We start from the raw sequence: 12,770 nt of genomic DNA on the forward strand, positions 1-12,770 counted from the left end.
TAACCAATAACAAGACACTTCATTGTAATTCCTAGGGAGAACGACCCGAGGTTTAAATACTTCGGTTTATAGAATTTAGGGGTTTGTTACTTGTGACAAACAAATTTTTGTATGAAAGGATTATTGTTGGTTTAGAAGCTATACTTTACAACGAGATTTTATTAGTGAATTTCTAAACCGTCAAAAATCCAATCATCAAAATGGCGCCGTTGCCGGGGATTTGCAATGGTGTTATGTTATTGGTTATTGTATATATGTGAATATTGTGAATATGTTTGCCTTTTGCTTCTTTGTTAGTTCTTACTAGTTTTTAGGATTTAATTTTCTTGCTTCTTATTTGATTTTATTTTTATTTTCTCTTGCTATCATGAATTCTCACTTTGGCTATGAGTGTGATTACAACTATGTTGTAGGTAATGGGGGCTACAATGAAGATGTGTATCAAGAATGGGATAACCAAAGGTGGGAAGAGCCACATGCACATGATCAATCTTCATGGCAACAACCTCCACTAATACACTATGAAGAAGAGCCATTCTTTGATGCATATCAATCTAATGGCTATGGTGAACTCCCTTGTGACTTTCAAGAACCACCACCATATGCCTATGAGCCATACCCTCAACATAACCCTCAACCATACTCAAAAGCCACTTTTCACCAACCACCTTCATATGACCCCCATCCATATCCACCATTACAACAACCGTATGAGCCATATGAACCACATATAGAGCCACCACCATCTCAACATCACCACTTCCAAGAGCCACCCCCTCCATGTTATTACCAAGATGAACCACCTCAATTGTATGAAAATTTTCAACCACAAATGTATGAAAATTTTCAACCACAAGATGAATACCACTTTCCACCACAACCTCCCATGGAAGAATATTCATGTCCATCAATCCAAGAGCCATATGATCCTAATCATATTATCCAAGAGGAACAAGAGTCAAGGGATCATCTCAAGGAAACATTGGATCAACTTCAAGCAACCATGGAGCGTGTTGTGCAACAAGTGGAAAGAGTGGAAATTATTGAACCACCACAACTCTACCAAGAAGAACCACCTTCCTACTATGAACCCTTCCCCCAAATTGATGAACCCTTCCATCCACCCCAACCTCCAATGGATGACATCCTTGATGTTCTTGTTCAAGGACAAGAGGAAATGAAAAGGGATGTGCAACAATTCACGGCCGCCTTGGATGAGGTGGTAAACCGGTTAGCATCCCAATGCTTGAACTCTCAAGGAACTCCCATGGCTACATGTGGGGAATCAAATGAAGAGCATAACATAAAAGAGAGATTGGTGGAGAATGAGGGAAGTTGCTTTGTATTGGAACAATTGGAGGAAGCTATGATTATTGAAGAAAGGGAAGAATTGGTTGAAGACTTAGGAGATGCGGAGCCTCCATGGGAATCTAGAATTGAAGAAAACCCCTCCAAGATGATTGAAATTGATGCTAGGAAGGAAAGTGCACACCTTCCAAGACATATTCCATATGAAGATTTGGATGGGATAGAGCAAGAAGTGAGTTCCCTTGGTGATGAAGATCAAGCATCCAACCTTAGTGGTGAAGAATCCTTTGAGCATGAAGAACCTTCTCCCAACAAGATGGAAAGCAATGTGGAGGTAAATTTTTCTTACCCTCCCATTCATGACTTGAGTAGGAGAAAAGGTTTATATAAAATTGTTGAACAAAGGATTATAATTGAGAAGTCTTGTGAAGAGGTGGAAATCCTTAGAAAAAGGAGGATGGGAATTGAATACGCTTTATCAAAACTCTTGGAGTTGTCTTTGCCTAGGTTGCCATCTACTCCTTCATTTGAGTGGGTGAAATTTATTTCTATTAGCTTTATTATCCCACTTGAATATGGTTTGCTTGAAACGGATGGCCAACTTAGGGAGCTTTGTGGGATGAAGCGTAAACGAAAAAGGTTTTGTGGTTGGCGTTGCAAATCAAGGCTCATTATGGTTGATGCATCAAACATGAGATATAAAGGTTGGAGTAGTGCTCAAATAGATGGGTCTAGGAGGATTGTTGGCCACTATATAGAGAATTCACCTTACTCACCACCCGGTTGGACTAATAATGATGATCAACCTCAAGACGGGTATGAAAACAAAGTGTGGGATCCCGGATTACAAGAAGAGGATCAACTTTGGGAGCCCCAAGCTTGTGAAGAACTCCATCAAGACTTGGCTCAATCCATGAAGAATCTTGGGGCACAATGGAGAACCAAGCATTGGTGGGAGTTCCAAGATGAATACAAGCACAAGCCACCTTGATGAGGAGCTCCCCATAAGTCCAACTTAAGGACAATAAACAAAAGTGCTAGGTGGGAGACAACCCACCATGGTAAAATCCTTTCATTTTCTCTTTTGTATATATTGGTAGAATTAGCTTAATTTCATGTTTTGTTTAGTTAGTTGAGTATGTTTGGTAGTATTAAGTATGTTAAATAAGGTTTTATGGTGTTTTGGTAGTTGTTTGGAGGTTTGGAATGCTTGGATTGGTGCAAAAACATAGAAAATTTTTTTTGAAAAACAGAGCACCATCCACGCGTACGCGTACATGGCGCGTACGCGCACTTACAGCATTTCCGACCATCCACGCGCGCGCGCCATGCGTGCGTACGCATGGATTGAGAAGTTCCAACCTCCATACATTTTCCAGAGAGTTGTGCCTGCGCCGCGCCAACGTTGTGCCTTTCGCACAAACCAACTCGCGCGTACGCGCACATGACGCGTACGCGCCACTCTCGAAATAAGCCAACGACACGCGCGCGCCATGCGTGCGTGCGCGTGGATGCCCTTTCTTCCATCCATTTCTTTTCTTCTCCTCCTTCCATTTCCCCTTTTTTCCTTTCTTCTTCCCTCCTCCTACCCCTCATCCAACACTTCCAAACACCATTGACAACCATTTATTTTAGTTAACAAATTAGTTAGTTAGTTAGTTGATTAGTTAGTTTTAGTTTAGTTTTCATTTTATTTTCTCTCGTTTCATCATAAGTGTTGGAGTATTGCCTTTGTTTACTGGTGGACGAAATTGTGATCCTCAAAGTTAGTCTCTTTGTATTTGTATGAAATCAAAAATACCCCAAAGAGATCATGGTGTAATGAATTGGGATCTTAATAATCCCTGGTAATGGCACGTGTGATCACAACTCCGTTCAACTAACCAGCAAGTGTACTGGGTCGTCCAAGTAATAAACCTTACGTGAGTAAGGGTCGAATCCACAGAGATTGTTGGTATGAAGCAAGCTATGGTCACCTTGTAAATCTCAGTCAGGCGGATTTAAACATGATACTTGATTAGATTAAAATAAACAATAAAAGAATAGGGATAGAGATACTTATGTAGATTCATTGGCAGGGATTTCAGATAAGCGAATGGAGATGCTTTTCGTTCCTCTGAACCTCTGCTTTCCTGCTATCTTCATCCAATCAGTCTTACTCCTTTCCATGGCTGGCTGTATGCAAGGGCATCACCGTTGTCAGTGGCTACATCCCCTCCTCTCAGTGAATCATATGCTCACGCACCCTGTCACGGCACGGTTATTCATCTGTCGGTTCTCGATCATGCTGGAATAGGATTCACCCTCCTTTTGCGTCTGTCACTAACGCCCAGCACTCGCGAGTTTGAAGCTCGTCACAGTCATTCAATCATTGAATCCTACTCAGAATACCACAGACAAGGTTTAGACCTTCCGGATTCTCTTGAATGCCGCCATCATTCTAGCTTTCGCCACGAAGATTCTGGTTAGGAGATCTAAGAGATACTCATTCTAGCTTAATTCATGTAGAACAGAAGTGTTTGTCAGGCACGTATTCATAAGGGGGAAGGATGATGAGCGTCACACATAATCATCACCTTCATCACGTTCTTGGGTGCGAATGGATATCTTAGAAGCGAAATAAGAAGAATTGAATAGAAAACAGTAGTACTTGCATTAATTTTTGAGGAACAGCAGAGCTCCACACCTTAATCTATGGAGTGTAGAAACTCTACCGTTGAAAATACACAAGTGAAAGGTCCGAGCATGGCCGTGTGGCCAGCCCCCATGGTCTAAGAACAATGCGTTCAAAGATGTCAAATACAATAGTAAGAGGTCCTATTTATAATAAACTAGCTACTAGGGTTTACATGAGTAAGTAATTGATGTACAAATCCACTTCCGGGGCCCACTTGGTGCGTGCTTGGGCTTGGGCTTGAGTGTTACACGTGCAGAGGCCATTTGTGGAGTTGAACGCCAGTTTCTGTGCCAGTTTGGGCGTTCAACTCTGGTTTTGGATCCTTTTCTGGCGCTGGACGCCAGATTTGGGCAGAAGGCTGGCGTTGAACGCCAGTTTACATCGTCAATTCTTGGCCAAAGTATGGACTATTATATATTGCTGGAAAGCCCTGGATGTCTACTTTCCAACGTAATTAGAAGCGCGCCATTTCGAGTTCTGTAGCTCCAGAAAATCCACTTTGAGTGCAGGGAGGTCAGAATCCAACAGCATCAGCAGTCCTTTTTCAACCTCTGAATCTGATTTCTGCTCAAGTCCCTCAATTTCAGCCAGAAAATACCTGAAATCACAGAAAAACACACAAACTCATAGTAAAGTCCAGAAATGTGAATTTAACACAAAATCTATTAAAAACATCCCTAAAAGTAACTAGATCCTACTAAAAACATACTAAAAACAATGTCAAAAAGCGTATAAATTATCCGCTCATCACAACACCAAACTTAAATTGTTGCTTGTCCTCAAGCAACTAAAAATCAAAATAGGATAAAAAGAATAGAATATACTATAAATTCCAAACTATCAATGAAACAGAGCTTCAATCATATGAGCGGGACTTATAGCTTTTTGCCTCTTGAATAGTTTTGGCATCTCACTTTATCCATTGAGGTTCAGAATGATTGGCATCTATAGGAACTCAGATTTCAGATAGTGTTATTGACTCTCCTAGTTCAGTATGATGATTATTGAACACAGCTTCTTTATGAGTCTTGGCCGTGGCCCTAAGCACTTTGTTTTCCAGTATTACCACCGGATACATAAATGCCACAGACACATAATTGGGTGAACCTTTTCAGATTGTGACTCAGCTTTGCTTAGAGTCCCCAATTAGAGGTGTCCAGGGTTCTTAAGCACACTCTTTGTTTTTGCTTTGGACCTTGACTTTAACCGCTCAGTCTCAAGTTTTCACTTGACACCTACACGCCACAAGCACATGGTTAGGGACAGCTTGGTTTAGCCGCTTAGACCAGGATTTTATTCCTTTAGGCCCTCCTATCCACTGATGCTCAAAGCCTTGGGATCCTTTTTAGTTGCCCTTGCCTTTTGGTTTTAAGGGTTATTGGCTTTTTCTGCTTGCTTTTTCTTTTTCTTTCTATTTTTTTTCGCCTATTTTTTTTTTTTCTGCAAGCTTTGTTCTTTGCTGCTTTTTCTTGCTTCAAGAATCATTTTTATGATTTTTCAGATTATCAAATAACATGTCTCCTAGTCATCATTCTTTCAAGAGCCAACATATTTAACATTCTTAAACAACAACTTCAAAAGACATATGCACTGTTCAAGCATTCATTCAGAAAACAAGAAGCATTGTCACCACATCAATATAATTAAGCTAAGTTCAAGGATAAATTCGAAACTCATGTACTTCTTGTTCTTTTGAATTTAAAACATTTTTCATTTAAGAGAAGTGATGGATTCATAGGACATTTATAACTTTAAGACAAAGTTACTAACTACTAATGATCATGTAATGAAGACACAAACACAGATAAGCACATAACATATAAAACAAAAAAACAGAGAAAGTAAGAACAAGGAATGAGTCCACCTTAGTGATGTCCTTGAGCTCTTCTATGTCTCTTCCTTGTCTTTGCTGCTCCTCCTTCATTGCTTTTAGATCTTCTCTGATTTCATGAAGGATGATGGAGTGCTCTTGATGTTCCACCCTTAGTTGCTTCCAATAATTGTGTGGAGAAAAATGTATCCCCTGAGGTATCTCAGGGATCTCTTGATTTGCAGTCAAATGTTCTACCACTGAGCTATAGATCCTTTACATAATTGTTTTACCACACCAAACTTAGAATGTTGCTCGCCCTCGAGCAAAAGAAGAAGGGATAGATGAAGAAGAAGATGTGGAAATAAAAACTAGGATTATGAGGAGGTAAGGTGGGGATCCTGTGGGGTCCACAGATCCTGAGATGATCCTGTGGTGTCCACAGATCCTGAGGTGTCAAGGCATTTACATCCCTGCACCAATTTAGGCATGCAAAATGCCCTTGCACACAACTCTGGGCGTTCAGCGCCAGGTTGGTGCCCATTTTGGGCGTTCAACGCCCCTTTGCTGCCATTTCTGGCGTTGAACACCAGAACCATGCTTGTTCTGGGCGTTCAGCGCCAGGATGCTCCCATTCTGGGTGTTCAGCGCCAAAACTATGCTCTGTTCTGGCGTTTGAACGCCAGACAGATGCTCCTCCAGGGTGTGATTTTTGTTCTGCTGTTTTTGATTCCGTTTTCAATTTTTATTTTTATTTTGTGACTCCACATGATCATGAACCTAAGAAAACATGAAAAATAAGAATTAGATAAGCATTGGGTTGCCTCCCAACAAGCGCTTCTTTAATGTCAATAGCTTGACAGTGGGCTCTCATGGAGCCTCACAGATGTGCAGAGCTTTGTTGATACTCTCCAACACCAAACTTAGAGTTTGGATATGGGAGTTCAACACCAAACTTAGAGTTTGGTTGTGGCCTCCCAACACCAAACTTAGAGTTTGACTGTGGGGGCTCTAGTTGACTCTGCTGGGAGAGAAGCTTTTCCTGCTTCCTCTCCATGGTTGCAGAGGGAGATCCTTGAGTTTTGAATACAAGGGAGTTCTTATTCCATTGAAGGACTATTTCACCTCTGTCAACATCAATCACAGCTCTTGCTGTGGCCAGGAAAGGTCTTCCTAGGATGATGGATTCATCCTCTTCCTTTCCAGTATCCAGGACTATGAAATCAGCAGGGATGTAAAGGCCCTCAACTTTTACCAATACATCTTCTACGTGTCCATAAGCCTGTCTTCTTGAGCTGTCTGCCATCTCTAGTGAGATTTTAGCAGCTTGCACCCCATAGATTCCCAGTTTCTCTATTACAGAGAGGGGCATGAGGTTTATACCTGAACCAAGGTCACACAGAGCTTTAAAGATCATGGTGCCTATGGTACAAGGTAATATGAACTTTCCAGGATCCTGTCTCTTCTGAGGCAATGTCAGTTGATCCAAATCACTTAGTTCATTGATGAACAAGGGAGGTTCAACTTCCCAAGCATCAATGCCAAACAATTTGGCATTCAGCTTCATGATTGCACCAAGAAAACTTGGCAGTTTGCTCTTCAGTAACATCCTCATTCTCTTCAGAAGAAGAATACTCATCAGAGCTCATGAAGGGCATAAGGAGGTTCAATGGAATCTCTATGGTCTCTAGATGAGCCTCAGAGTCCTTTGGTTCCCCAGAGGGAAGCTCCTTATTGGTCACTGGACGTCCCAGGAGGTCTTCCTCCTTGGGATTCACGTCCTCTCCTCTCCTCACAGGTTCGGCCAGGGCACTTATGTCAATGGCCTTGCACTCTCCTTTTGGGTTCTCTTCTGTATTGCTTGGGAGAGTACTAGGAGGGATTTCAGTGATCCTTTTACTCAGCTGGCCCACTTGTGCTTCCAGATTTCTAATGGAAGACCTTGTTTCATTCATGAAACTTACAGTGGCCTTAGATAGATCAGAGACTAGATTTGCTAAATTAGAAGCATTTTGTTCAGAGTTCTCTGTCTGTTGCTGAGTTGATGATGGAAAAGGTTTGCTATTGCTAAACCTGTTTCTTCCACCATTATTAAAGCCTTGTTGGGGCTTTTTTGATCCTTCCATGAGAAATTTGGATGATTTCTCCATGTTGAGTTATAGGTGTTTCCATAAGGTTCACCTAAGTAATTTACCTCTGCTATTGCAGGGTTCTCAGGATCATAGGCTTCTTCTTCAGAAGATGCCTCTTGAGTACTGTTGGATGCAGCTTGCATTCCATGCAGACTCTGAGAGATCATATTGACTTGCTGAGTCAATATTTTATTCTGAGCCAATATGGCATTCAGAGTATCAACTTCAAGAACTCCCTTCTTCATAGGCGTCCCATTGATTACAGGATTCCTTTCAGAAGTGTACATGAACTGGTTATTAGCAACCATGTCAATGAGTTCTTGAGCTTCTGCAGGCGTTTTCTTTAGGTGAATGGATCCACCTGCAGAAGTGTCCAGTGACATCTTTGATAGCTCAGATAAACCATCATAGAATATATCCAGGATGGTCCATTCTGAAAGCATGTCAGAAGGACACTTTTTGGTCAACTGTTTGTATCTTTCCCAAGCTTCATAGAGGGATTCACCTTCTTTCTGTCTAAAGGTTTGAACATCAGCTCTAAGCTTGCTCAGCTTTTGAGGAGGAAAGTACTTGGCTAAGAAAGCCGTGACCAGCTTATCCCAAGAGTTCAGGCTGTCTTTGGGTTGAGAATCCAACCATAATCTAGCTCTGTCTCTTACAGCAAAAGGGAAAAGCATGAGCCTGTAGACTTCAGGATCTATTCCATTAGTCTTAACAGTATCACATATCTGCAAGAATTCAGTTAAGAACTGAAAAGGATCTTCAGATGGAAGTCCATGAAACTTGCAGTTCTGCTGCATCAGAGAAACTAATTGAGGTTTCAGCTCAAAGTTGTTTGCTCCAATGGCAGGAATGGAGATGCTTCTTCCATGTAAATTGGAATTAGGTGCAGTAAAGTCACCAAGCATCCTCCTTTCATTATTATTATTTTCGGCTGCCATCTCCTCTGCCTGTTCGAAAATTTCTGAAAGGTTATCTCTGGATTGTTGTATTTTAGCTTCTCTTAATTTTCTCTTCAGAGTCCTTTCAGGTTCTGGATCTGCTTCCACAAGAATGTTCTTATCCTTGCTCCTGCTCATATACAAGGAAGAATGGCCAGAAAAATGATAATAATAATAGAGATCCTTTATACCACAGTATAGGGATCCCTTTGTAAGTAGAAGAAGAGGGGGAGATAAAGGATGTGATGTAAAGGAAGAAACACAATTGTACCAATGGAAGAGATGTGAGATGACATGTTAGGATATGAATGAATAAATAGAATGAGATGGGGGAGGAATAATTTTCGAAAATTATTTTGAAAAAGAGTTAGTGATTTTTGAAAATTGGTTTTTGAAAATTAGTTAGTAATTTTCGAAAATTAAGATTTAAAAATTAAAATAATTAATAAATTAAAAAGAAATTTTGAAAAAGGGGGGAGATATTTTCGAAAAATGAGAGAGAAAGAGTTAGTTAGGTGGTTTTGAAAAAGTTAAGAAACAAACAAAAAGTTAGTTAGTTAGTTGAAACAAATTTTGAAAAGATAAGAAGTTAGGAAGTTAGAAAAGATATTTTGAAAAGATATTTTTGAAAAAGATAAGATAAGAAGATATTTTTTAAAAGATATGATTGAAATTAGTTTTGAAAAAGATTTGATTTTTAAAATCTCAATTAATGACTTGATTCATAAGAAATCACAAGATATGATTCCAGAACTCAAAGTTTGAATCTTTCTTAACAAGCAAGTAACAAACTTCAAATTTTTGAATCAAAACATTAATTGTTTAAGTTATTTTCGAAAATTATGATTTAAAATGAGAAAAAGCTTTTTGAAAAATATTTTTGGAATTTTCGAAAGTAACTAAGAATTTCGAAAAAGATTTGATTTTTGAAAAAGATTTTGAAAAAGATAAGATTTTCAAATTTGAAAATTTGATTTGACTCATAAGAAATAACTTGATTTTAAAATTTTTTGAAAAAGTCAACTCAATTTTCGAATTTGATGAGAGAAAAAGGGAAAGATATTTTTTGATTTTTTTTTGAAATTTTTATGAAAAACATGAAAATTATGCAATGCATGAAATTTTTAGATCAAAACAATGAATGCATGCAAGAATGCTATGAATGTCAAGATGAACACCAAGAACACTATGAATGTCATGATGAACATCAAGAACATATTTTTGAAAAATTTTTAATGCAAAGAAAACATGCAAGACACCAAACTTAGAATTCTTTAATGCTTAGACATCAAGAATTCAAGAATGCATATGAGAAACATGAAAAGACACAAAACAAAAAATCATCAAGATCAAACAAGAAGACTTACCAAGAACAACTTGAAGATCATGAAGAACACTATGAATGCATGAATTTTCGAAAAAATGCTAGATGCATATGCAAGTGACACCAAACTTATGATATGACTCAAGACTCAAACAAGAAACACAAAATATTTTTGATTTTTATGATTTTCTAATTTTTTTGTATTTTCTTTTAATTTTTTCGAAAATTATTGTGAAAAAATAAAAATAAGGATTCCAAAATTTTTAATATGAATTCCAGGAATCTTGCCATGTTAGTCTTAAAGCTCCAATCAAAGGGTCAGGCATGGCTTAATAGCCAGCCAAGCTTTAATCAAAATATGAGTGTAATTCAGACATAACAAGCCTAACATACTCATTACCAAAGGAATAGACATGGCTTTACAGCCAGCCATGCTTCAACATGCTTTATGAAACACTAGAATTCATTCTTAAAAAATTTTGAAGCCACAGAATAATTTATTTTTGAAAAAAAAAATTTTTTTTTTCTTTTTTTTGAAAACCTTTTTTTTTTTCGAAAACAAAGAAGAATTTTTGAAAGATTTTTGAAAGATTTTTGAAAATAAAATAAAAAGAAAATTACCTAATCTGAGCAACAAGATGAACCGTTAGTTGTCCATACACAAACAATCCCCGGCAACGGCGCCAAAAACTTGGTGGACGAAATTGGGATCCTCAAAGTTAGTCTCTTTGTATTTGTATGAAATCAAAAATACCCCAAAGAGATCATGGTGTAATGAATTGGGATCTTAATAATCCCTGGTAATGGCACGTGTGATCACAACTCCGTTCAACTAACCAGCAAGTGTACTGGGTCGTCCAAGTAATAAACCTTACGTGAGTAAGGGTCGAATCCACAGAGATTGTTGGTATGAAGCAATCCAACTCATTTCTGATGCTATTTAAGCCAAGGATTGAAAGGGAATCAACATACTTTTACATACTTTCATACTTTAGAAGTTAGTTACCATTAGTTTAGTTTTAGTTTAGTTTAGTTTTGAGAATTAGTTCTAGAGAGAGAAGCTCTCACTTCTCTCTAGAATTAGGATTAGGTTTAGTTCAATAACCTTAGATCTAGATTTTAATTCATGCTTTCATCTCCTTCTACCTTTCAATTCCTTGTTGTTACATTCATTCTTCTTCTATTCTTTTGTTGTAATTTCCTTTATGTTATTCTTATGTTTTGTTGTAGATCTACTTTTGCTCATTCTATTTTCTTTCAATTCAATTAGAGGTAATTCATAATAATTGTGTTCCTTTTGATTGTTGTTATTAATTCATTGCCATAATTGTTGTTAGATTCTATTTTTGTTATCAATTTACTTTGCTTTTCTTTTATGCCTTCCAAGTGTTTGATGAAATGCTTGGTTGGATTTTAGTATAGATTTTGTTCCTCTTGGCTATGGTAGAGTAATTAGTGACGCTTGAGTTATCTAATGTCTTTGTTGATTGATAATTAGAAGTTGCTAATTGATTTAGATACCACTAAAGCTAGTCTTTCCCTTGGGAGTTGGCTAGGACTTGTGGAATCAAGTTGATTCATCCACTTGACTTTCCTCCATTATTAGAGGTTAATTAAGTGGTAGCAATGGACAATTGTGGTCACAATTGAGGAGGATAACTAGGATAGGACTTCTAATTCTCACAACCTTGCCAAGTGCTTTTTAGTTGTTAGTTTATTTTCATTGTCATTTACATTTCATGTCTCTTATCCCAAAACCCCAAAATACAATCCATAACCAATAACAAGACACTTCATTGTAATTCCTAGGGAGAACGACCCGAGGTTTAAATACTTCGGTTTATAGAATTTAGGGGTTTGTTACTTGTGACAAACAAATTTTTGTATGAAAGGATTATTGTTGATTTAGAAGCTATACTTTACAACGAGATTTTATTAGTGAATTTCTAAACCTCAAAAATCCAATCATCAATCACACCTCCAATGGTACAGTTAACCATACATGGGCCTGGATCACTACATTTTTCAGGTATATTTCCCATTAGAGCAGATATAGAATTACCTAAAGGAATAGTTTCTAATTCATTAATTTTATCTTTATGTATGCATAATTCTTTTAGAAACTTTGCGTATTTAGGTACTTGCTGAATAACATAAAAAAGGGGAACGGTTACCTCAACCTTTTTGAAGATTTCTAGCATTTTGGGATCAAGTTCCATCTGCTTCCTGGATTTCTTAGCAAGGTGTGGAAATGGGATAGGGGTGGCGTCTCTTACAGCTTCAGCTTGCTGGGGTTCTGCATTCCTTGGTTGGGCTGCTTCTGTTTCAGCCATGCCTTGTGCTTCATCTTCTTCTTCAACATACTCTACCTCAACCATGTCCTCAGCTGGGGCGTGTTCTAGCGGGCTTGGCTCCTCAGGATTCCTCCCTTGTAGTGTGGTTCCAGACTTCAAGGTAATGGCGTTGATGCCACCCTTGGGGTTGGGTAATGGTTGAGAGGGGATTCCACTGGAGCTCAAAGGCTGGTTGTTGGAGTTATTTAGTGATCCAATCTGTGAGACAAGAGCTTGCAAGGTAG

General features: G+C 38.4%; 1 non-coding gene across 1 annotated transcript; it reads left to right on the forward strand.

The window, feature by feature from the left end:
- The first annotated feature begins 8,364 nt into the window (after positions 1–8,364).
- LOC148575140 (small nucleolar RNA R71) lies at positions 8,365–8,472 on the forward strand. The gene has a single exon (XR_015906860.1). It is a non-coding gene; the product is annotated as a small nucleolar RNA R71 (small nucleolar RNA).
- Positions 8,473–12,770: the final 4,298 nt, after the last annotated feature.

This window comes from Arachis ipaensis, chromosome B2 (genome assembly GCF_059453495.1).
Source record: "Arachis ipaensis isolate K30076 ecotype BB chromosome B2, ASM5945349v1, whole genome shotgun sequence".
Lineage (NCBI taxonomy): Eukaryota > Viridiplantae > Streptophyta > Magnoliopsida > Fabales > Fabaceae > Arachis > Arachis ipaensis.